The sequence below is a fragment of the Gorilla gorilla genome, chromosome 19, assembly GCF_029281585.2.
Source record: "Gorilla gorilla gorilla isolate KB3781 chromosome 19, NHGRI_mGorGor1-v2.1_pri, whole genome shotgun sequence".
NCBI lineage: Eukaryota > Metazoa > Chordata > Mammalia > Primates > Hominidae > Gorilla > Gorilla gorilla.
The window spans coordinates 94,791,645-94,818,521 of NC_073243.2; the positions used below are offsets into that span (position 1 = coordinate 94,791,645).

The 26,877-nt window shown below is 40.2% G+C and overlaps 1 protein-coding gene and 1 non-coding gene across 2 annotated transcripts in view; both read right to left on the minus strand.

Moving 5' to 3' along the window:
- BASP1 (brain abundant membrane attached signal protein 1) overlaps window positions 1–26,877 on the minus strand; it is a 59,221-nt gene that overhangs the window by 12,284 nt on the left and 20,060 nt on the right. The gene's annotated exons all lie outside the window — the stretch shown is intronic.
- LOC115931316 (U6 spliceosomal RNA) lies at window positions 23,832–23,936 on the minus strand. The gene has a single exon (XR_004067824.1). It is a non-coding gene; the product is annotated as a U6 spliceosomal RNA (small nuclear RNA).

The following is a 26,877-nucleotide window of genomic DNA, read 5'->3' on the forward strand; positions in this document are numbered from 1 at the left end:
CAATGTGTGGCTGCAGCGTATTAACTGTGTACCCTTGGACAAGCAACTATCATCTACTAATTCAGAGCTGCAAAGGTTAACAAGAATTATACACCAGCCAATCCACTAACAATTTTTTTTAAGTAACACAAAGTTACAACTGAGTTGCATCTACAAGCAAATCCATCACCAACAAGTTGGGTTTATAATTACACAAGTGGAAAGAATCCAAGATATTGGTCAAACCTACCTGAAGCAAATGTTGGAATAAGAGGGAAAAAATTCTTTTTTATATAAACAAAACAATTTACAAACAATAAAAAAGCACAACACATACAAAGTATTTTCAATACTGTCAGAAGAAAGAAATCTAAAATATTTATGTCCAGCAATTTCTATTTTCAACAAGTGACTGGCCCTTTTCTTTTAAAGGTCAAAATTTTTATTCTAAAAGAGGAAAATGAAATAAAGGTAATGCAGCCCATGTGTATTTTTAGTATTCCAACCAGTATGTGCTCTGTCGCAGTGACTTGTCAAGTCTTCAGTGCCTGGTGGCAATTTCCATTGTTGAAATTATTGTTGTCGGTGTCTGATTCAGCCAAGGCTCATATTTAGCAATTCTAATAACATCCCCATCATTTAGAGGATGCAGATGTCCTCTGGGGAGAGGAAACTGTCATAAGAGGTGCCAACCCATGTCTAAGTTTCTAGGTAAACCTTTGAAATATCATGAGTAAAAATTTAGAGAAAACATTTGAGACAATTTATTACCTTGTCACAATAAAAATGTTCCTCACTGTAAAAAAGTATGATAAAGATATGCAACAAACTTGAGGGAACAAGGTACACATACACAGATTAGCACACACTCACACTTCTACAACCAAATTTTCCCAAAGAGGTGATTCAGATGAGTTGGATCTACAAAGTCAGAAAGTCCCTAATACAAAAGAAGATTAATCACAAGAAACCCCTCCATTATTCTTCATGAAGCCCAGTCTAGTCCTACAGATGCACTGGCACAGGGTCTTTGGGGATCTCTCATCAAAAATCCAAAATGCATAAACATCTGAGGTGAGCAATGTTCATTACCTTAATTTTATCTTACCACATTTTATTCAAAAATTGTAATACCAGCTGGGGTGCAGTGGCTCATGCCTGTAATCCCAGGACTTTGGGAGGCCGAAGCAAGAGGATCACTTGAGCCCAGGAGTTTGAGACCAGCCTGGGCAAAATAGTGAGACCCTGTCTCTATTAGAAAAGGAAAGAAAAGAAATGTTAAAAAAAAAAAATGTAATACCACTTTGTACCCCATAAAGATACACAATGAGACTCTGTCACAATATAATTTGTAAAAGTCAACATCCAGAGTGATCTCAAGAACTTCTGATGTTCAGAATTAGTCTAGAAAAATAGATTTGATCAGGGCTGGGTGCAGTGGCTCACGCCTGTAATCCCAGCACTTTGAGAGGCCAAGGTGGGCGGATCATGAGGTCAGGAGATCAAGACCATCCTGGCTAAAAGGGTGAAACCCCATCTCTACTAAAAAATATAAAAAATTAGCCGGGCGTGGTGGCGGGTGCCTGTAGTCTCAGTTACTCGGGAGGCTGAGGCAGGAGAATGGCATGAACCAGGGAGGCAGAGCTTGCAGTGAGCTGAGATCGTGCCACTGCACTCCAGCCTGGGCGCCAGAGCAAGACTCCTTCTCAAAAAAAAAAAAAAAGATTTGATCTTAGTGAGAAAATATCTTTAGGTGTAAGACATGACAGGGCACATAAATGAGTGAAGAGCCTAGTCTAGCAAGAGGGAGAAGACATATGAAGACAATTAAAATATAAATGAGAGTAAGTCAAGCGTTATCAAGAGAAGGAAAAGCAATAGTTTCACCAGAAGAGATGACGATTAGTTGAGATCAGGATCAGAAAGATTTATAGAGAAGGTAGAGTCTGAGACAGTAGAAATATAAAAAATACTTATTCATATACACTCAGCATAAGACTGTTTTGATACTTATCTTTACACATATCAACTCATTAGCTATCTCATCAGTTCTACGAGGGAGGAATTATTACTATCCCCACTTTAGCATGAGGAAACAAAGACACATAGGAGATAAATAACTTGCCCAAGATCAACCAACCAGTTATTTGTGGAGGTGTGAGGTGAATGCAGGCACTCTGGCTCACTCAACCAGGTTAACGTTAAGGTTTCTTAGCCATCATGATAAGTTGCCCTGAAGAACAAATAAGCTTTCTACAGATGAGGATGGGTAAATGCAAAGTGTTTATGTCAAAGGGAACAAAGAGGAAATGTCCAGTTGAGATTATTAGAAAACCCTATTGATATTTAAGAGGAAGGAGAGGACTCTCAGATACTTGGAGTGAGAAAAGATGGACTCTAAATCTATAAAGGTTGCCTAATAGGGAAAATATCTCTACTTAGATGACAGAAAGCAGAAAAACAGCTCTTGTAGGAGTTAGAAAGGAAAAGATGATATCTCAAAAAATCAAAAGAGAAAATTTTACAAAGCAGCTTGGAGGAGGCATATGCTGCTACAAAAAGGTTATGAAAGATAAGAAGAGATGGCGCAAATTGATCCGGTGATGGGCTGTCAATAACGGACCCTAGAGTCACTTCGATAAAGGAGTGAAGACACCTGCCTCTTTGAAAGGGCTCACAGAGCACATGAGGCGCCAGAAGAGAAAGCCACAATGGTCAATACCAAAGAGTGTTGGTAACGGCAGAAACGTGCAATTTTGGCAAGACTTTTATTTGTTTACAAGGATTTGCAAGAACTGAAAATATCTATGGGAAGATAGGATGAGACAAAGGATAAAAATCAAAACTAAAGTGGAAAGTTGAGGGAGGAATCTTGACAGCGCAAAGTTCTGGGAGATTCAGAAAGATAAGTCCAGATGTTTGCTGAAGTGGAACACTTTGTTATGCAGACAGTGGGGGGGAGAGAAGCCAATGAGATAAATTCCAAATCTGATGGTTATTCCAACTCAACATGCTCTCTTTTACATGAATATGGTTAAATCTGAATTATTCCAGAGTAATGGCTCCACAAGATCTCCACATAGTAAACGTTAGATCATGTGTCTTTGAAATAGTCCTTTACCTTACAGTATTTCATTCTGCAGTCATTTACCTTCATAGTACTCTCGTATTACAACACTTAGGATTTCTTAAGTACTGGGAAAGGGACAGACATTTCAACAACTAAAATGCTGAAGAACTGCCACAGTGACCACTAAACCTGGAGAGGTCTTATTGTGTGAAACAACCAGTATGCAAAAGTAAAGTAAACAGGCTTGCTGCATTATAAATGGTTTTAGGAGCTTCTGAGATAAGGAAATGCACTGTCAGCATCCATATGTGTATTCCCTACATAAATGTAAAAAAACGAACCTTAATTCTTAAGAACTTTTTATTGTGTCCTTACTGTGCAATCTGGTCTTGGTCTTTAGATAAACCATCCATCTTTGGTCATTTATCTAAATCATCATTGCTTAAGCCTTTTACATTTTATTTATAAAATAGATTTTTAAAAAATTTTTAGAGATGGGAGTCTCACTATATTTCCCAGGCTGGTCTTTAACTCCTGAGCTCAAGCAATCAATCCTCCCACCCTGGTCTCCCAAAGTGCTGGGATTACAGGTGTGAGCCACCACCAGGCCAGGCCTGCTTAACCCTTTTATATTGTTGTATTGCGTTCAAAGTTTTAGCAGTAAAATAGGCTTGCCTGACTTCACTTGAATCTTGACCTAGGGCGTTTCTTCAATATTTATTCAACATAAATCTGAGGCTTCAGAACAAAGATTTTGCTTTATGGTTGTTAGTGCACAATGGGTACTTGATAAATATCACAGACTCACTACAGACTGAAACATCTAATTTTCAAATTATAAACTGTAAGATGAAAGAGTCCATGACTATAAGTTGGGTTATGTAACTTACCTTTCACTAGCAGTAGAAAAAAATAAATAAACTAAATTATAACTGAAATTTCCATTGCATTAAATGAGATGTGGTCAAGTTCCAGGCGCCATCCATGATCACAAACTCTCTGCCACTGGGACTCAGCACATAATTAAAGACCAGAATGCAGAAATCACTACAATGATATTGTCAAGATTTTTTTTTCTTTTGTTACTATGTGCATATTGTAGAGACCAATTTTTAAAGGTGAATCTCCTAATTGATTCTATGATTCTACAAGATTTAACCATAAAACCCTGACTTGATAATGCTTCTATAAAGGTGGCAGATAATAGTTAAGCTTCTCCTTGAATGTAAAAGTTGACTGTATAGACACTAATGCAGAAGGTTTTTTCTTCTTTTTTAATACATCCTGCCACATGTAGCAAACACTATCAGGAAACATGCATTATTCATTCTCGTCAATAGTCTAATATGCTTTTTAGAATCTGCTGTGTGTTCACATTGTTATTTATTTGCACTTAACGGGTGATCCTTTCAAAAGCCCCAGTTATTGCAGCCTAACATATGATTTTACATGAATCACCTGCTCTTTTGGTCAATAAAGGGAGTAAGTGAACCACAACCCGCTCAGGAAATGCAAACTGCAGAGATCATTTCTGTACCATTTCTCTCTTCCATAGACCAGGAAACTAATAGATCATATCACCACAACTAATTTAGAATTCTCCAAACAGAGCTCAAAATAAGGCACAAGGAAAACACTTAGAGCAGCTGAGATATTTCTGCTGCTTCTTAATGGACTAGACAGACCATGATGGGCTTGGAGCCATGACAGGCTCGATCAATGTGGCCACCTGACAAAGACAGGCTGGTGATTAGGGAGAAGAGGGGAGGCCTGCCTACTCCAGAAATAACTGCAATTTATTTCCAGTAGTTCCTGTCTCCAAAAATAAAGGGCTGGTTCACACTTTTCATGACCACCTAAAATTCTTACATATTGACATTTTCATGTATCAATTTTTTTTGGCACCAACAGCAAATGTAGTATTTTCAGTCCTAATGCTATTTCATATTTTAATGATTTTCAGTGAAAACCATCTAAAATCCTTTATGTATGTCCTTGACATACTAAACAAAGAATTTGCTTTTTCCTTTGTCATGTTCAGCACTAACAGGGGTTTGGTAAATGTTTGCTAAATTAATAAAAGAATGTATTCAATCCAAAGATGAATACTATGCTGATATGGTTTGGCTGTGTCCCCACCCAAATCTCATCTTGAATTGTAACTCCCACAATTCCCGTGTGTACTGGGAGGAACCCCGTGGGAGGTGATTAAATTATGGGGGCAGGTCTTTCCTGCACTGTTTTTGTGATGGTGAATGAGTCTCACGAGAGTTGATGGTTTTAAAAACAGGAGTTTCCCTGCACAAGTTCTCTTTTTGCCTGCCACCATCCATGTAAGACATGACTTGCTCATCCTTGCCTTTCACCTTCCCCCATGATTGTGAGGCCTCCCTAGCCATGTGGAACTATAAGTCCAATAAACCTCTTTCTTTTGTAAATTGCCCAGTCTCAGGTTTATCTTTATTAGCAGCATGAAAATGGACTAATACATATGCACTGTGCCATTTCCAGATTCTACTGCCATGTTGAGTTCAAACAGCATAGTGTGACTTTCAATGACATTTGTCATCTGGTCCCTCCTTATAAATTCAAATGTATCTCCCCAGATTTCTCAAGCAAATGCTTCACCCCAAATTGTCCATGCTCACTTTCTGCTCCACACTTTTGCCTTCTTCAAATTTGAGCCCTTTAGCTACCTAAAAAAACAGGCACTGAGCCACAAGGCAACACCCAAGGTGTGAATCCCAGAAGGCTGTGACATTTAAAAACATAACAGAGGGTATTTGTCCCCACCCATGGAATTCCAGAGACGATTCATTTCATCCCCAGACTTGGGGATGAAACACAAACTAGAATTCAATACCAACTGCCCCTTACTCATGATGTGACTCAGAACAAAGTCACTTCAACCTCTTATTTGCCAATGTTTCTGTATAACGTGTCTAATATTGGCAGTGAAATTTATGTAAACAGGAATCATCTGAGAAGCTTGTTAAAAATACAGGTGGGGGGAGTGTTATCTCTTTCCCGAGATAATTAATTAGTGGGCTCAGCATGAGTCCTAAGAATCTATTTTCTACCAAGTTGACCAGGTAACACCAAAACAAGTAGTGCAGGGGCCGCATGTTGAGAAATACATATACATAGCATTTGCAGTGACTTTGAAAACTAATGCTTTTGCATCATCTGTAAAACCTGAAACATGAAAATCCCAAAGACCAATGTGATTACTGCTGGTTACAAAGCTAAAAATAAGCACAGCAGAAAACCTAGCCAGGTCTAACAGAGAAGTGAGTGTGCACAGAACAGGTGGTGTCGGCCCCAGTGAAATCTCATCAGCTATAGAGATATACTGCCTTTGAGTTCTCTTTGCTACCAGAGCCACAAATAAATTAGAATGACCCAGACTTACTCTCCCTGTCAGGATTTCCCCAGCAGCCAACTACCACAGTTTAGCCAGAGGAAGCAAGATATAAGCAGCCTGTATGGAAAAGCAAGAGCAGTGTGAGCAATTTCGAGAACCCCTGATGCCAACACCAGGCCCTGGGCAGTCCCCTTGCTACCCCAGATGCTCCTGTCACTGGCAGGGGGAACACAGGAACGGTGCTGTTTGGCTCTGTAAGCTCCTTTCTTACACAACATGAAGCTTCCATTGTTCAAGGTTTATAGCCTGCCCTGTGAGACAATACTGTTTTCAGAAGCCTCCATTTTATGTAATTAAAGTTCACATTTCAGAAAACAGGTTTTCCTCTTTTAGTTCAAGCGGAACTTTGATGGCTTGCCAATAAGTTTTGGATCTCAATCCAATATACTCTGTGAAAAAAAGCACATAGGCAAGGGGATGAGAGACCACGTTCAGCTATGTGACCTGGGGCAGGGAGTCAGCCTCAGTGAACTCAACCTTGCCTACAGAAGAAAATAGAAGGGGAGGTGGTTGTTAGCATTAAATGGAATATTTGCAGTAAAGGATACAGTTCAGCTCACTACACACAGTAGGTATTCAGTACATTTTACCTTCATTTACCTAAAGCCATCTCCCAGCTCCATTCATGTAGAATAGAGAGTAACTCTGAATTTCAAGATTAAGTAAAAGATCGGTGGGACCAATTACTGTATTCAACACAGGTAAACAATAGGAATTGATTCAATTATAACAAAAAGAATCACTCTTCTTTTTTTGTTTTGTTTTTTAATCACTCTTTTTAATATTTAAATTCTAGGTTATAGCCTGCAATATCTGTTATATAATCTGTACATTCTAAGAGCAAGTAAATGTTAATAAATCTCACAATGATAAAAACAGCCTCCTCACACTGGTAAAAGATGAATGCCATCCAGGAATACAAATGCCTGCGTCCAGTATATACAGAAAAATGTCTCCAAGAAACCATCAAAAGGGAGAATGAGCCTCAAAATGTGTTCTAAGTCCCAGGAGAGACTCTATTTAAAGCAACCTCAGCAGATAGTGTCTTTTCCAAACTATTTCCATCTTACTGGCTTTAGGTTAGGTAGAAAGGTTGTGATAAAGGACCATGTGCCATATTCTGTTTCACCCAGTTCACTTGTTTGGGGTTCAGTTAAATGATCAGTAAACTTTCCCTAGAAATATTTTTTTTTTCACCCACAGCTATAAAATCCTATATTCAAACACAAAGTAAAGCAAAGAATTACTGGAGATCCTTCCTCAACCTTAGCATGCAATTAAGGCCACAAGTTAGCCACCACTATTTTTTTCCTATAGGCTTAGAGAATCACTCTCCTTAGAAAAGCAGCCAATATCATTCATTGTACATGATTTTTAAAACTTGAATTTTTAAACGGTTTCTGTTCAACTTGGGATTCAGTCTCGTTACAGCCACTAAATTAGCTGCTGACATTAAACAAGCCACTGTTAACTTCCCAGGGTTGGTTATTTCATTTGTAATATAAATGACTAGAATTGTATCCTTTACGTCTATAATTTTTAGTTTTTGCACAAACGTGCAGTAATAATGTATACACACAACTAGATTCTATTGAGCACTCAAATTCACTTATTTATTTGAGAAATGACACAAACATCCAGGCACTGCACTAGAAGCAGGGCACCCAAAGGTCGACCCTGACTGCCCATAGATCTTTCCATTCTACATCATAGGAAAACTATGACTCTTAAAAGGGTCAAAGGTAGCAGAGCCGATGCTAGCCTGTGGGCTAAATTCTGAGTGTGGCCTTAAACAATTTTAACAAATAAACTACAACAGAAAAATCAATCTATTCCGCAAGAGTTAGAGTAGAAAAGAACTAGGCAGGCTCCTAAATCTTTCCTAATGTAGTTTTCTGGACTCACCTTGGAATGTTCTTCAAATTGTTTGTGCTCTGAGATATGGGCCAAGGTGGAAGCTGCAAAAAAGTGGGGTGCAGGCAAGTCATGCAGATACCAGACAAATGAAGAGCATGTGAAACCTCAGATGTCAACAAGAGGACACCTCAAGATTCCCTCAGCTGGGTGCAAATTCCTTCTGATTCAAAGACCAAGTTTCTACCCTACACACTCAGCCCATGCCTCCTTCATGTGAGTATCTTGAGTTCCCTGTCTAGAAACCTACTCTGGTGTGTAGGACGTTGCTAAATGAAATATACTGGTGACAGCATTAGTCTTAAGAAATCATGAAATTGCAACAGATATGTTTGAGGAAAGGCATAGTGTCTTAATAGGAGTCAAATGCAAACACTGTCAACTTGAAACAGAAGGTGGAAGTGAAAGAGATGCATTTAACATGACCAAATTTACCTGATTTATACAAGCTGGCAAAACTCTGCCTCAGTGATGATTCTGAATGTTCTATTATTTACGTCCACAGCCAGCCTTGCACCCCCACAACTTCCTACCCTGTAACACCGTCAAAAGTGGTGAGTGATGTGTTACACGTTGCAACACTTCCTGATCGACACCAGGCATCCAACGTTGGGCAAGAGGTTTCAAAATACATAGTGGCTTCAGATTAGCACAGGTACCACAGATTCCACATGATTCTCAGATGTTAAGGAAAATACAGAATAAAAGCTTGGAAAGTAATAGTAAACTATGACTCATGAGTCTGCTTTAATGGGGAAAAAAACCTAGTGAACTTATTATAGTTTTAAGTGGGTAGATTACTATGTCATTAATGTGAAATGGAAGGACCTAAAATAGATTAAAAATTGAACCAAAGGGAAGGAGGATTTTTGTTAGAACAGCATGTCCTAGCTCTTGTGAACCTACACCTGTCCCTCACATATCTAAGATTTCTTCTAGAAAATAAATGGATTGAGTCACTTCATCTCTAAAATTCCAGGTATCTCAAACACTAATACAATAAATACTAACACAGAAAGATTTGCAGGTCCAAATCTTTTACATGTTTGGAACAATGGGTCCAAATAAATAAATAAATAAAATGTTGCCAGTTAGAATAAATGATCATGTAACATGAAGAGGGGAAAATATCAAAGCTACACCTTCGTCAGTTGGAAGAAAGCAGAGGGTGAATTGAAATTATCTACGACCACCTGCAAAGAGGGAACATTTACCAAGACACCCGTCAGTCTCAGAAAATTCTTACTTCCTTTGGTGTCAACTGAAATGGTCTGTCCAATGTGGGATCTCTTGCAATAAGGATATCCAACATAGATGGTGCTTTAAGATTTATTCTCTCTGTTTTTATATTGGGCCTCTTTGCCTCTTTTTTCTTATTCAAACCTAAAACGTCTTCGGATCAGTCCTAAGCATGGTACATACTAAATTTCAGTATTCTAGATGACAGGATTCATACTTTGTAATGATTCAAAGGTGGGATCTGCAAATCTTCTCCAATTAAAATCTGATAAATAAATGTGATTATTCAAAAATTGTATTGAGCACCATGATACACTGCAGATCCGTTGCAAACTGAATGCTTTTATCAACTTACCTCCCTTTACTTATTCACACAGACTTATTTCATTGGTAACATAGCTGTGAAAGTGACAGAACTGCATTTCCAAAAAAACTACGCTAGAATCCGAGCCATCATCTAAGTCAGGCAAAAGCGTCTTCCTTTACTTGGAATTATTGAATCTTGATTGTGATAGGTGATCCTAATGGATTCATAGTGCTTCCCAAACTCAGTCTACAAGCCCACCCTTGTAACACTGCCATGCATGAGTGCAGCTTGTCTGGAAAAGAACAGGCACTTTAAAAATGAACACAAAAGATGAATTACAATTATGTTAGCAGATATTTGTTTTTTCAATTACAAATAAATGAGAACTAACTGCTAAAAAGAAGATAATCTGCTTATGACTATTTGCAAATTAATTATTCTCACTTGTCATAATCAACACTAATTTACCTTCAAGATGCTAAAGTTTTCCTGGTTTGTTCTCTGAGAAAAAATATATATATATTTTTTCCCTTAAAGATCTAGTCTAGTTCAAATTACCAAAAACTCTCAAGTATAGTACAAATGGAGATTTGTAATCTGAAAACATCCTAAAGCTATCAACATGCAAGTTCTACTTATAATGCTTTTCCAAAATAGCTACGTACATCTTTTGCATAACACAAAAAAACACTAGATACAGTAATTAATGTTGAAGGATTTCTCTGTTCCATAAAGCCTCCTGAATGTGTCGGTGGTCTTCTCATCACTGGTGAGTAAAACACATGTAAATTTGTTAATAAAGCGAGTATCCACGCTCTCCCTTGATCACAGATTCCACTCTGTAACCTCAGGTATTGGGATGCACACAGATGGTGGTCAAAGCAACATAAACTTCTCAATTTGGTAATTGAGGGTCTTCATGATTAAGACAATAGTTTTGAAAGATATGGGTCATTCTGAGAGATTGGGAAGGACCATGATTAATCAGAATTCCAGCAAGACTACACAGAAAGAAACAAAATAGAGAAGAAAGTGGGGAATCTAATGTCATACTGTGCATCTGTTCTCCTAAAACCATCATTACACTTGTAAAAGATCATTATAAGCCAGACATGGTAGCTCATGCCTGTAATCCCAGCACTTTGAGAGGCCAAGGTAGGAGGATCACTTCAGTCCAGGGGTTCCAGACCAGCCTGGGAAACATAGTGAGACCCCCATCTCTGCAAAAAAATACAAAGAATTAGCTGGGCATGGTGGCGTACGCCTGTAGTCCCAGCTACTGGGAAGGCTAAGGTGGGAGAATTGCTTGAGCCCAGGAGGGTGAGGCTGTAGTGAGCCATTATCACGCCACTGCACTCCAGCTTGAGTGACAGAGTGAGACCCTGTCTTAAAAAAGTAAATACGAATAAACAAATAAATAATCATTACAGAGATAAGTCCTTTTTAAAGTAACTAAATATTTTGAACTTTGAAAATAATGAAAAAAAAACCAATTGATTTTACGATTTTGTCAGATGATTTTACTTGCCAGATTATGAGCTAGAAATTCTAGAATTCGTCTTTTCTTCTAGAGGAGAGGTCAGTATACTGGGCTACCTGAAGTTTTACTGGAACACAGCCATGGCCATTCATTGACCTATTATCAGCAAGTGCTTTCACACTGCAAGAGCAGAGTTGAGGAGCTGCAACAGAAACTGCATGGCTGGGAAAGTCTAAAGTATTTATTATTATCTGGCCCTTTAAGAAAAACTTGACTGACCCCTGCCCAGAGTCTTAGATGAAGGTACTTCACTAGTGACTCAGTTCCTATGATCAGATGAGAGTGTGATTCAGGTCTAAAGGATACTGCAAAGATTAATCAGGCACTTTTTGGTTTGCAACAATATTATCAGTGAAAAACAGTGTCACATGGGAACTTTTTAAGATTGGGAAACAAGATAGTCTTTTTGTTTCTTAACTCTAATTCCTTCTTCTATGTATTCTGCCTGAGAGCAAAGAGACAGGTTGCTACACAGCACGTACCAGGTCAAAAACTCTGGACACTCAGGTTAAACTCCCCAGGAGGTGTGGTGCCAAGGCACAACATCCACAGAGAACATCTCCAAAAAATGTGCTTGGGTGTCAAGCAAGAGTTCCATCCCTTTCTGCTGCATGGCACACAGCAAGTCACCTAACCTCTGAGCCTGTTTTTACACAAGTACAAAATAGGGATAATAATATCTTTATATGAGAGGGGATTTATAAAAATTAAATAAGACAATAAAGACTTAAATGCTCCCTCTTGAGCAGATGACATGGTCTTGTGGCGCCCTTCTGATTATATCCTGCCTGCCCATCTCTAAAGTTAGAATGTTCATCTTTGCGATGTTTCCATAATACCAAAAAATAATAGCCGAATGGCAAAAATGAAGCTAAACACAGCTGTTTCTTATCATGAGCTTACTCCCCAGTCACAGCTTCCCTTTAATTCTCCCTAGACCTAGCTTTCTCATCTCCAAGTCCCAACCTAAGCTCCTCTCCTCTGCCCTCTGTCCATGACTTCCTCCAAAGGTTCAAGGGGCTGTCATCCTTGGCGCTCATCAATTACGTCTTGGTGCACTTGCTGGGAGACCCATCCAGTCGACGGGTTTTGAAAACCCTCTGGGATACTGAGGATTCTTTGTCTACACTCTAGAGCCCACTAGATTATTTCTTGAGCTTCAGACTCATGCACATAGTGGTCTACAACTGACCCAACAGGATATCCTTCAAACTCAACATTTCCCCAAGTGAGCTCATCACTACCTTTCTCACCTACCCGAACCTTCTTTCTCCTCTGCTCCCTCCCAAGAGATTAGAACCACATCCACCCCATTGCCCGGCCAGAAATGTGGGAGTCTTTCTGGACCAACTTTCACCACCACCACCGCTACCCTCACATCCAATGCTTCCAATGCTTATGTTCCACTAAATATGTTCCACTAAAATATGTTCATAATTCCACTGCTAGGTGCTAGAAAACAAAATATGAGCTGAAATACTGTATGGCCTTCTGAGAAAGCTTTTGTTCTTCCCTACCTCCTCCTGCTGCTAGACAAAGACAGTTGGAGCTCCAGCCGCTGTTTGGACCCTTCCACAGAAACCAACACTGTGGAAGGAAGAGCTGAGAGATGAGTCTGAAATCTTTTTAACATATATTTAATGGTTTTGTATTGATGTAAAATCATTTTATATATTTTAGGGGTACATGTGATATGTTGATACTTGTATACAATGTGTAATAATAAAATCAGGGTATTTGGGGGTGTTTAATGGTTTTGTATTGATGTATAACCATTTTATGTATTTTGGGGGTACATGTGATATTTTGATACTTGTATACAATGTGTAATGATAAAATCGGGGTATTTGGGATATTTAATGGTTTTGTATTGACATACAATCACATTATATATTTTGGGGGTACATGTGATATTTTGATACTTGTATACAATGTGTAATGATAAAATCAGGGTATTTTGGATATCTGAAATCTGGAAACTTGATCACACCCCTCAACTACCAGATCAGCCCTAGAACCCATTTCTGGAATTTAACATATGAAGAGTTAACCTTTTCTCTCACGTAAGCCATTTTAGTTTTAGGTTTTCTGTTCTATGCAGCAAAATCTAAATCTAACAGCATGTAGATTGCTCAAAACCACTCTTCAAACACCAAAAATTCAGGTTAAAATATTTCGGCCGGGCGCGGTGGCTCACGCCTGTAATCCCAGCACTTTGGGAGGCCAAGGTGGGCGGATCACGAGGTCAGTAGATCGAGACCATCCTGGCTAACGCAGTGAAACCCCATCTCTACTAAAAATACAACAAATTAGCCGGGCATGGTGGCGGGCACCTGTAGTCCCAGCTACTCGAGAGGCTGAGGCAGGAGAATGGCGTGAACCCGGGAGGTGGAGCTTACAATGAGCCGAGATTGGGCCACTGCACTCCAGCCTGGGCGACAAAGCGAGACTCCGTCTCAAAAAACTAAAATAAAAATAAAAATAAATTTCAATACATTTGACGATACAATATTCATGCGACCCCTTCCCCTACGATCATCTCTCAAACAAACTTTTCTCAATGACCAGTATATGGAGTATAGAATCACTTAAAAATGCCAAGTCTGCTCATTGACTTCTCCACATAAATTATATATTGATGCTGTAAAAAATAAATAGTAACAAAAAATTAGACTGATTGTTAATAGTTACCATAAAGTCAATGCTGAAAATTTCAGAAAAGAATAGACAAGTTCGTCAAAGAACACACTTTTTACGAAGTGCAAAGTTTTGTAAAGAACAAAGCGACCTTTTAAAGTCAAGTGGAATATGCCTCAAATTAAAATCAGGGCTGGGCGCGGTGGCTCATGCCTATCATCCCAGCACTTTGGGAGGCCAAGGCAGGTGGATCACTTGAGGTCAGGAGTTTGAGACCAGACTGCCCAACATGGTGAAATCTCATCTCTACTAAAAAAAAACATACAAAAATTAGCTGGGCGTGGTGGCACATGTCTGTAACCCCAGCTACTTAGAGGCTGAGGCACGAGAATTGCTTGAATCCAAGAGGCGGAGGTTACAGTGAGCTGAGATCACACCACTGCACTCCAGCCTGGAGGACAGACCAAGACTCCAGTCTTAAAAACAAGAAGAAGAAAAAAAAATTAAAATCAATGGTGTACCTCAGTATAGGTGGACAAAACAGCACTAGCAAGAAGGGTGTCAGCAATAGGTAAAAATAAAAGGAAATCCTTAAAACACATTAAATGAGAAGCCTTACAAATGGTCAAGAAAAAGACTTAGATCAAGCTGTGGGTTGAAGAAAAATTAATAAAGTCGGAAGATGCAAAGATAGATAAACGTTACTACAGACAAAACAATCATTTATAGAAAATAGAGTCTAAATTGAAGTTTAAAAAAGGTAAAAAGGTTGTGGTCACTTATTAAAATCTAGAGGTCTTTTTTGTATTTTGGTGGCACTATTTTATTTTCTGAGATCTCAAACTCAAAGGGTTAAAACCCTTTGGTTTTGTGATTTTAGGAAGGGTTAAAAAAAGTGTATGCCAGGAAAATGCCTTAGCATTGACTCAATGTGACTGGAAAAGCCTCATGGTTGGAACAGTAACTGCATCTGGCTTCTGAAATTCCTCACCAGTTAATCATACCCATCTAGACTTTTGCTGGCCCCAAAGCTCAGTAGGGATCTACCACGCAGAAGGCCCTGAATGTTGCAATCCAAGGAGATAAAAATCCTGACTTGCTGCTACAGGCATCCCCAAGAGAGGAGCAGATGGCTTCTTGTTTTGACCAAATTTGCTTCTGGATGAAAGCAAGAAGGCTGCAGGAAGACTCACATTTACTGCACCCCACACAGGACAGGCCCACCATCAATGCAAGGCCAACAACAGGGACGGTTCCTGCGTTGGGCTCTGCAGGCACAGAATAAGGGGGTCTGAGCTCACAAGGGCCGTGAAAGTGTAAAAGTTTGAGATCTCAGAAAATAAAATAGTGCCACCAAAATACAAAAAAGAAGACCTCTAGATTTTAATAAGTGTTTGTCTACAGGAATACTTATGCCAATGAGCCTCTACAATGCAACACATATATAATTTTGCAAACTACAATTAATTGGGGATGGGAGTGTGTGTTGATGGTTACTATGACATGGAGCAGGGCCTCCATACTCAAAGGATGCTACAGCCCATGGAGTGGTGGTACAAAGGGAAGAAGGAAATCAAGGAGACCTAGAATAGGCGCACCACATGTAAACGTGCTTTTTAAATTATCAACAAGCACAATTGCAGTGTGGTACATATTTTTTAAGAGATTATGGTGTTGATTCATTCTGTGCCATCTTGTAGGCACCCATAAATATGCGTGTATTAGGACATGGTGCTATAGTTCAGGCTGGAAATCATTCACATTCTACAGGGGACATCATTCAGAGTTTAAAAGAATACCGAAGTGCCTGAGCTTGGTTTTATTAACCCTCAAATGTATGCAATGAGAATGTCCAATCTTTGGATAAACATTGAACCGTCTAATGTAATGATTATTAAACAACAGCATACCTGAGAGTCATGTCCAATTGGGGCTGAAACAGATATTTTCTGATGGTTCTACAGCAGTAGCCTCTCTAAAGTAACACAGCATAGTCCACTATAAAATGAATACCATATATGTATTGACATTCAGGGGAAATTTTTAATTACAAAAGTCTTATCCAGCACACAGCAACAGCACATGCTGAAAAACATTCTTTTATTTTCAATTATGGCATAATTGTTTTCACATCAAATGAAGGCATCCAGCTACCGACAGAGGCTACTCCAGGTAACGGACATTAGGTATCAACCAGGTCCTTTAATTTCCACAGTTTACAAGCACTGGGTTAAATTTAAGTGTGAGCCAAGGGATTGTCACATGTATAGCTGAAGTGAGAATTCTGACAATGTGACTGACTACAGGTAACCATTGAAAAGATATTTACTAGAATATTGAATAGCATGAACCATCCCAGATCTGGAATATTCAAGTGTTTGAAAGGAAATGATGATAAGCAACTGAGAACAAGACAGACAGGGGAGGGATGACCCTGGGCTATGGCCAGTCTACACATAAGACAACTCCATGGTGGCCTAGGATGCAAACAGAATCACAATTTCTCTGGTCACCAATGCCCTTTTCCAGGAAAGAGGGAGACACTGCTGAAGAGAGACCACAAAAACGCTAAATATTTTCTCATCCTCTGCAGTACATTTATCCTCTGATACTCATAACATAAAGTCTACTGATTTTCTAAGTTAAAGACGCAACAAAAATGTACATACGAAGCGCCAGCACATGGATACGAACACACTTCATTCCTGCCGCTGCCTCACACTGAAAGAGATGCTATTTCTTAAATCCAGCTGAGAGGTTATGTCCTGAAAGGCAGGCCTAAGTGCTGGGCCAGGAACTTTATAGGCCACATCAAAGTTGACCCCCAGCCACTGGCACCTTTTGAAGAAGCAGCATTCGTGGTCAGAGGCACAACTTCAGATCGGTCTAAAAGCCTGAAAATATACAGAAACTACATTCATTGGGCAGTCTGGTACTCAACCGATTTCTTCCGTAATTGAATGAAGGCATAATAACACTGATGGGTTTCCCATCCTCTAAACCAGATAAAAACACAGTAACATAGTTGTTGACCTGTATGAAGTCACGATCCATGTCCTTTATAGAACCTATGGGGCATTTTCTCAGCCTCTGGGCACCTGGATAAAAAGCTCTGAGATCCAGTGGCCTATACTTTACATGTTCAGAACTTTAAGAATCCAACATTCAGAAATCCAACTGATATTTAAAAGACAAACCTTGCTTTCAGAAATCCAAATGGCATTTATCTATCTACTTATTTATTTATTTATTTAGAGACAGGGTCTGGCTCTGTCGCCCAGGCTGGAGTGCAACAACGCAATCTCAGCTCACTGCAGCCTCTGCCTCCTTGACACAAGCAATCCTCCCACCTCAGCTTCTGCAGTAGCTGGGACTACAGGTGCACCACCATGCCCAGCTATTTTTTGTATTTTTTGTAGACACAGGGTTTCGCCATGTTACCCAGACTGGTCTTCAACTTCTGTACTCAGGCAATCCGCTGGCCTCAGCCTCACAAACTGCTGGGATTACAGGTGTGAGCCACTGCAACGGCCAAATGACCTTTATAAGGTGATACAAGGTAACTGATGGAAGGCAGGGTGATTCTCAATGGTCACTGTCAAAGCGTTCAGAACCCCAGAGGCTAAGAGGGAGCAAAAATGCTATTTTCAAAAAGACTTTCCACAGAAGGATTTGTAAAGCAAATTGGGAAAATGGGCAATTAGAGAATGAGGTCCTTCCAGATTTCTTCAAGTTACAAATATCCTAAGAAGCCTGCATCTAGTCACAGAGATGTGAGTTGACATTATTCATTCCTCTAATCATGAGTTGTATTTTACAAAGTTAAAACACAGCACTATTCATTCCTTTAATCATGAGTTGTATTTAACAAAGTTCAGCCAGTTTTCGGGGCGGCCACATCTCCTGCAGTCTAGAGTCTCCACCTTTCCAAAGGTCTTTTATTTATTTATTGAGACGCAGTCTCACCCTGTCACCCAGGATGGAGTGCAATGGTGCCATCTCGGCTCACCGCAACCTCTGCCTCCCAGGTTCAAGCGATTCTCCTGCCTCAGCATCCCAAGTAGCTGGGATGACAGGTGCGCACCACCACTCCCAGCTAATTTTTTTTTTTTTTTTAATCTTTAGTAGAGACAGGGTTTCACCATGTTGGCCAGGCAGGCCTCGAACTCCTGACCTTATGATCCACCCGCCTTGGCCTCTCAAAGTGCTGGGATTACAGGCGTGAGCCACCGCGCCCAGTCAGGTCTTTTATTTTACAGTGTTGGGTTCTTGTCAAGAGAGTCTCAACTGTCCTTTAAAGAGGCCAAGCCCATCCCACAGCTGGGACAAGTTGTGGCTATTGTTTCTGGCTGAAAGAACTCCTCCAAATACCCCAGAGAAGCCTTCTCCAATAATTATAGAAAATTCTAGAAAACATCTAACCGTGGTGTTTTTTTCTTTTTCCTGGAATTCTCTTGATTTTTTTTTCTCTATCCACGCGTTGGTATTATTCGACTTATTAGTAGTAATGCCCTACTGTCCCCTAGTTTTACATTTTGACTCCATGAAAGCCAGCACACAAGCTCAGGCATTATACAGACTTGGTTCTGAATCCTAGGGCTTCTGCTAACCCCTGAGTTATCCTGAGCGATGTATTTATTCACTGTGACCTCAATTTCTTCTTCCATCTTTCTTTTATCCCTTTCTCCATTTTTCCTTCAGCCACTCCAGCAATTTTTCTCTGTAAGTTTTTGTTTTTTAAAAAAGTGAGCCAAACAGTAAAAGCTGAGATTTTCTGCCTAGAGAAAAAAAAAAGTAACTTTCTACACAGAGCCTACTAATTTTTAAAGGCCTATAAAATTTATTATCATTAATCTCATATTAAATTGCTGAGGTAAGAGTGTTTATTTTTAAAAATAAATTAACCACAAAGTGGTATTGATAGATTTGGTCTCCTGAATACAATAATATCATATATTTGGCATTTAGATTTAGCATTTGTCAGATGTCTGTTGTAATATCAACAATTATAACATAAAACTCCATCTTCAAAATGGGAGAAAGCAAAAATAATTTTAAATATGAATTATTTGACAGCCACCACAGGGAAAAAAATGTCCCATTTCAACACTGATTTTTTTTTTTTTTTTGAGACGGAGTCTCACTTTCACTCTGTTGCCCAGGCTAGAGTGTAATGGTGTGAGCTCAGCTCACTGCAACCTCCATCTCCCAGCTGCAAGCAATTCTCCTGCCTCAGCCTCCTGAGTAGCTGGGATTACAGATGCACACCACCACATCCAGCTAATTTTTGTATTTTTAGTAGAGACGGGGTTTCATCATATTGGTCAGGCTGGTCTTAAACTCCTGACCTCAAGATCTACCCACCTCGGCCTCCCAAAGTGCTGGGATTACAGGCGTGAGCCACTGCACCCGGCTCAACACTGACGTTTAAGTACATTTTTTAAAACTATAATTATAGTATCGGCTGGGCATGGTGGCTTACGCCTGTAATCCCAGCACTTTGGGAGGCCGAGGCGGGTGGATCATGAGACCAGCCTGGCCAACATGGTGAAACCCCATCTCTACTAAAAATACAAAATTAGCTGGGCATGGTGGCGCACATCTGTAGTCCCAGCTACTCAGGAGGCTGAGGCAGGAGAACCGCTTGAACCCAGGAGGCGGAGGTTGCAGTTAGCCAAGATCGCACCACTGCACTACAGCCTGGCAACACAGCGAGACTCCATCTCAAAAAAAAAAATACACTACAATTATAATATCTTTGATATACATAAACACAAATATATATTCAATGCCTTCCCCCCATCAAGTCCCACGAAAGCCAAAACAGAACTCTTAAGTCTGACGATGTAAACAATGGCAGTGTGCTTGTGGGTCACACCCAGACCCTCTGTCAAGAGCTCCCTCACCCCTAAAGTGCAGAGTTGTAAACGATGACTCCCAGGATTCCTCTGGCCGTGCCCAGTCTCAGATCCTCAGCTTAGTGGAGTTTACTAACTAGAACCTAGGCCCCTAGACACTCATGCATTAGGGATCCTTAAGGAATCTGTTTTCCTGATACTGGAAAACACTATTATGTTTTATGTTTGAGGTTTGATATCATTGTTACCTAAATACACAAAACAAATCAAACAAAAAGTGACACCGTAGAGAATCAAGTCTGATGTTAAAGTAGATCAGTTATAAGCAGATCCCATTACACTGGCATGGACTAATTTACTTGTCTGAAAAAGCACACATGGTGTTAAAGCCACCTTTCACTTAATTATTGTGTCCTCCAGATTCCAAGAATGTACAATGCGTATAATCTTATCAAGAAGGTATACATTGGAAATATGTTCATGTATAGAATCTCACCAAATTAAAAGTTATCTTCCAATATTTAAGAACCTAAAATATCAATTAGAAAACTTCAACCCTAGCTGATAGTTTACAATGTAAGGATATATTTGCAAAAAAATTATCTTTATCCAATTTCACATAGTACCCGGGACTTATTGCACTTGAAAAGTCACACACGATGAACATTCTGGCAAGAGCTGCAGTGCTTTGCAGGGACACAGCAGTGTTTTGTTTTCTGCTGGCAGTGGACAAGCATTCGGTGAGAACCAAGGTGCAGGGTGTTAGGGAGACAGACCCAGCGTCTGGAGGCATAGAGCTTCCATGACAGACTAGGAAGGGAAATGGTGAGAGTCACACATAAATAAGACAAGTTCGCCAACAACAAGATCATATGGTAAGACACAATCCAAAAACAAGTAAGACAAATTCACAAATAAAATAATGACCATGTGTTGTGAATGCTATAAAGGAAACAGAGATCTAGATTAGAACAGGCAGGAGAATGGCAGGAACAGCCAACCCTTATGGAGGCACTACTCTGTGCCTGGCCAATCCTCACCTTCTGCTAATTCATAGCAAGAGGCAGACATCAATAGTGTCAAGTTAGACACCGGAAACTGAAGTTAAGAAGGTTGCAGGGAGCCGGGCGTGGTGGCTCATGCCTGTAACCCCAGCACTTTGGGAGGCCAAGGCAGGCAAATCACCTGAGGTCAAGACTTCGAGACTAGCCTGGCCAACGTGGCGAAACCGTCTCTACTAAAAATACAAAAATCAGCTGGACGTGGTGGTACGCACCACGCCTATAGTCCCAGCTACTCAGGAGGCTGAGGCACGAGAATTGCTTGAACCCAGGAAGTGGAGGTTGCAGTGAGTCAAGATCGCGGCCCTGCACTCCAGCCTGGGCGACAGAATGAGACTCCCTCTTAAAAAAAAAAAAAAAAGCAAGAATTTAAGTCTCAGTGGCTTTATCATGATGCCTTTTGTCACCTAGCATGTTAGCATGTCAACCTGCTGGGGGCAACAGACTACAGGTGTTCCAGAATGTTCCCTTTCCCTTTACACACATGATCTGGTTTCATACCCAGATTTGCAGAAAGGCACAGACTTACAGGGACGAGAGCACTTAAAAAACATTTTACAAGCACATGTTCACTTATTTCAAGACATGTCCTCCCTGCCCGCAAACACAAAGAAATCCTTTTAGAAGGAAAAAAGAAATGCTTACGATTACCTTTTTTTTTTTAAACTGAGTTGACTTTTTTTTTCCTAGACTTACTTCGACTCTTCAAGGACATTAGCACGCAGAGCAAGGATGTACCGTTACAAATAACATCATTTTCTGTTGTTTAAAGTTATAACACAAAGCATTACAGATACTTTAAACAGATTATTAATAAGCACAATGATGTAACAAATGCACTTACGATCATTTAATCCCCCTTAAATTAAAATAAGAAGCCCTGACTTGAGCATTTATAAAGAGATAAAATTATGCTACTCTAATTGGAGATACGTGTCACTATAAATTTGTCCAAACTCACAGAAGGTACAACACCAAGAGGGAACCCTAATGTAAACAAAGGACTTTGGGTGACAATGACGTGTCAGTGCAAGTTTATCAATTGTGACAGACGTATTCTGCTGGGGGATGTTGATAATGAGGGAAACTATGCATGGGGGGGGGGAGCGGCGCAAGACTTACATGGGAAACCTCCGTACCTTCCACTCAATTTCGTGTGAACATGAAACTGATCTAACAAATAAAGTCGAACAAAAAAGAGAAATAAAACCACAGGACCATTCTCACCCGCACTCATCACAGGTATATATATACAAAAACTTCTACTATTTCTTGCATTTTAATAACAACTGAGTCATTGATCAAATTTAAATGAAAACAGGAGTTACACATTCACCATGGTTGAGAGTAATTGCTAAAACTATTAATGGTGCATCAAAGAACGCCTTCCTAGTCGAAGGAGGGGAATGAAAGGAGAGCATGATTTCACCCCTTTCTCAGCCAATCAAGAAAGCATACAGAATAGACGTGAATGAGAGAGGTGTTTTCTTTTAGAGATATCCATTCACCCTTAAAATGTGGGACACTCGCATTTTGTAGAGACACAGTGCAGTTCAGTATCTCGGTTGAGAGTTCCTTCCTTCCCCCATTTAATTAAATGCTGAAGTTTGTGTTTCAGAAAGCCCTGAGTTTGCGTGCCAGCTCCACGTACTTGTTTTGCAGCCTTGTCCTTAAATCCTGCAGCTCTTGGTTGGAGCTTCTGTTTTGTTCCTGTGAACTGTCCCCACAGGTCTGACTCCTGCAGAGCACAGTTGAAGGGACAGGAGAGAACATCGAGGGACACCCATGGTGGCACACACTGGCTCACTCCAGTACCTGCACAGATCTACGAAAGCTTCAGGGCCTCGTTCACTCCCAGCAAATGCAGCAAATATACAGCACTTAAAGAAGTCACAGGAACATTACTCAAACTGGAAGCAAAACAATAATTTTCTTGTTGACTGATATGCTTCCAGCAAATGAGAGACATGCAACATGAACTAAGATGTTCTGGGTCACACTGGCTACGTAACCTATTATTTATTTCTCTGTGTCACAGTTTCTTCATTTGTACAATGTGATAATAATAAAATCCACCCCATCTAGCTGCTGTATTTTAAAATGTCAATCTTTGGGCCAGGCGCAGTGGTTCGCTCCTGTAATCACAACACTTTGGGAGGCTGAGGCAGGCAGATCACTTGAGGCCTGGAGTTCAAGACCATCCTGGCCAACATGGCGAAACCCCATCTCTACTAAAAACACAAAAATTAGCTGGGACTGGTGGTACATGTCTATAATCCCAGCTACTCAGGAGGCTGAGGCACAAGAATCGCTTGAATCTGAGAGGCGGGAGTTGCAGTGAGGCGAGATCACATCACTGCACTCCAGCCTGGGCAACAGAGCAAAACTCTGCCTCAAGAAAAAAAAAAAAAGTAAAATGTCAATCTGTGTAAAGCTTAGAATGTGGCCTGCCTGGCACATGCTAAGCACTAGGCAAGCCTGTGCTCACCAGACTACAAGGTGTTATTTTGTAATGTTATAATTAAAAGAAACTATTAAATATTTTTAAATGCCTTTGCAAAAATAAATCTTTGCCTAGTTTTGCCTTCTCTGTAACGATAGTTTTATGTTTCCAACTTAAGATCAAAATCACAACAGTTTTGTCTTTTTGTTTAGTAGGTGCCCTAACAAAATACCTTAGATTGGGTAATTTATAAAGAATCAATACTTACTTCTCACAGTTCTGTAGGTTGGGAAGTCCAAGATCAAAGACAAAAGGGGACTGGGGCACTCCCTTCAACCTTTTTTATTTTTTATTTTCCAAAATATATGGAATGCTTCACAAATTTGCACTGTCATTCTTGCATAGCAGCCATGTTCATCTCTATACGGTTCCAATTTTAGCATATGTGCTGATGAAGTGGGCACATTATTTCTCTTTTTTTAAAGAGTCAGAACCTCAATCTGTTTTTTATTTTATTATTTTACTTTATTTTATTGAGAGGAGTCTCACTCTGTCACCCAGGCTGAAGTGCAATGGCGCAATCTCGGCTCACTTCAACCTCTGCCTCCCAGATTCAAGTGATTCTCCTGCCTCAGCCTCCTGAGGAGCTGCAATCACAGGTGCCCACCACCACGCCCAGCTAATTTTTGTATTTTTCAGTAGAGACAGGATTTCACCATGTTGGCCAGGCTGGTTTCAAACTTCTGACCTCAGGTGATCTGCCTACATCGGCCTCCCAAAGTGCTGGGATTACAGGCGTGAGCCACCACGCCTGGCCAGAGCCTCACTCTGTTGCCCAGGATGGAGTGCAGTGGCATGATCACGGCTCACCCCAGCTTCAAACTCCTGGGCTCCAACCTGTTATTTATTTATTTATTTATTTATTTATCTTTATTTTTATTTTTTTCCCAACATGTTCTATAATAGCACTAATCCCATTAGTGAAGGTGGAATAATCATGACCTCGACATTTCCCAAAAGGCCCCAGCTCTTACTTAATACCATCAAACTGGGCATTAGGTTCCAACGTAGGAATTTTGGTGGAACACATATATTCAAACCATAGCATAGGGTCACTTTAAAATTACATCTCTATAAACAGTTCTGACTACAAAACTAGACAAATGAAAAGAAGCAACACCTCCATGCTACCAGGATAAAATTTCCAAAGACCTCATTACAACGGTTACCAGCAAAGAGGATTTTGAATTAGTACAAATTCACAGATTTTGGGGGTAATCCGGACTAAAAGAGTTCTACTTCACTAATTTAAGCCTGTGTTTTCAAATGAAGTGCAGTATCACATGCAAATATAACACATATATCCAAATTCCTAACTGGGTCCTAACTAGGATCAGCTTTACTTTGCAAGGCTCTAGAACAAAGATAACCAAAGTTGTATTACAAGATTGACAGCCTAGGGTATTTAAACACACCCTGACATTGACACCAAGACCCCAGGGTGAGTGTGGGGTCAACGGTTATCACCAAAAATATGGCCTTCTGTTCCATGTACTAACACATTGATCTGTTTTATTTAGATACTGAGTTTAGTGACCTCAAGAATTATTTACCGTAGTGAATAGGGAGAATTTCCACATTTGCCAAGGTTTTCTTTACGAAAGAGCTGGGCCGGGTGCAGTGGCTCACACCTGTAATCCCCGCACTTTGGGAGGCTGAGGCGGGCGGATCACGAGGTCAGGAGATCGAGACCATCCTGGCTAACACGGTGAAACCCCATCTCTACTGAAAATACAAAAAATTAGCCGGATATGGTGGCGGGCACCTGTAGTCCCAGCTACTCAGGAGGCTGAGGCAGGAGAATCACTTGAACCTGGGAGGCAGAGGTTGCAGTGAGCTGAGATCATGCCACTGCACTCCAGCCTGGGTGACAGAGCGAGACTCCGTCTCAAAAAAGAAAAAAAAACAGCTGAAGACAGGGTGTAAGATTTAGTCAGGTGTTGATTGATATCAAGTAAGGAAGGGAATTGTGTGGTTTTATTCCCCAACTATTGGATGAACTAAACTGAGCTGACTTCTTACAGGGCTAACATGAGCAAGCACTGAACCAACTGTCCTTTCCTACCCGTTGATCAGACAGCTGGGAAGTCCTCATGAAGGGAAAGTTATTAAAATTTACTGAAGATAACCAAAGTTGAACAGAAAACAGGTGATTAATAACTGACACTCAAAAAGAACATTCCACACATTCTTTGAAAACGCATGGAGTCATATCAATATTTAAATACAGTTCACTATGAGTCATGTTTAAATAGTCATATAATTGATGCCATACATCAGATATTTATCAGAAAGCATGAACCATTCGTGGTGCTGGAAAAGAAGATGACAAACTAGGGAAGAGATGGCAGGAAATGAAGGGGAAAAGTAGGTCAGGTTCAGATTTGGAATGAATGCGGTGATGCCTCAGTACATTCAGATGAGACTATTTGGGGATCAGGCGAGCATTTTTATCCCAGCTTCCATGGTTTCCACAGAGCACTTGCATCAAATGCTAGACACACAATACTAAAGGTTTCTCCTCACTGTTCTGAAGCTTGACGTTAGTCTCCATTAACACTTAACTACAGGTTTCATCAAATAGACGTCAAATTATTTCCAAGATAAACATCAGTAGGTGTTAGTTGAAAAGGAGGGGAGGGAGACTCAGCTTCTTCTGTTTCTTTGAAGTTTTATTTTGGTTTCAATAAAAAAAAAACTCAGATAGCCAGCTACGTAGAATGAATTGACTGAACAGTGACCACTTTTCCTGCATAAGACAGCTGAGATGAGGAAGACAACCAAATGAATCTGGAAGATTTCAAAGAAAATGTCCACTGCTGTACTGAAAAAAAGAGGGTAGTTTAAATAGAAAAAATATATTAATAGAAAGGCACCAAGACAAACAAGTCACAAACCAAATAAAGTGTCAATAGGAGTGCCAATCAAACTGTGTATATCCATCCAAAAGAGAGAAGGCCACTGAGAACAAGAATCCCCCAAATAAGCATTTATGTAATTAAACAGCCTCTTAACATACGTTGTGTTTCATACATGCTTGGCAAACACTGAGAACTACAGGTAATCTTACTTTAGAAAGCAATGTCAGGGGGCCGGACACAGTGGCTCATGCCTGTAATCTCAGCACTTTGGGAGGCCAAGGTGGGTGGATCACTTGAGGTGAGGAATTCAAGACAAGCCTGGCCAACATGGTGAAACACTGTCTCTACTAAAAATTCAAAAATTAGCCAGGCATGGTGGTGCATGCCTGTAGTCCCAGCTACTCGGGAGGCGGAGGCAGGAGAGTCACTTGAACCCAAGAGGTGGAGGTTGCAGTGAGCCACTGCACTACAGCCTGAGTGGCAG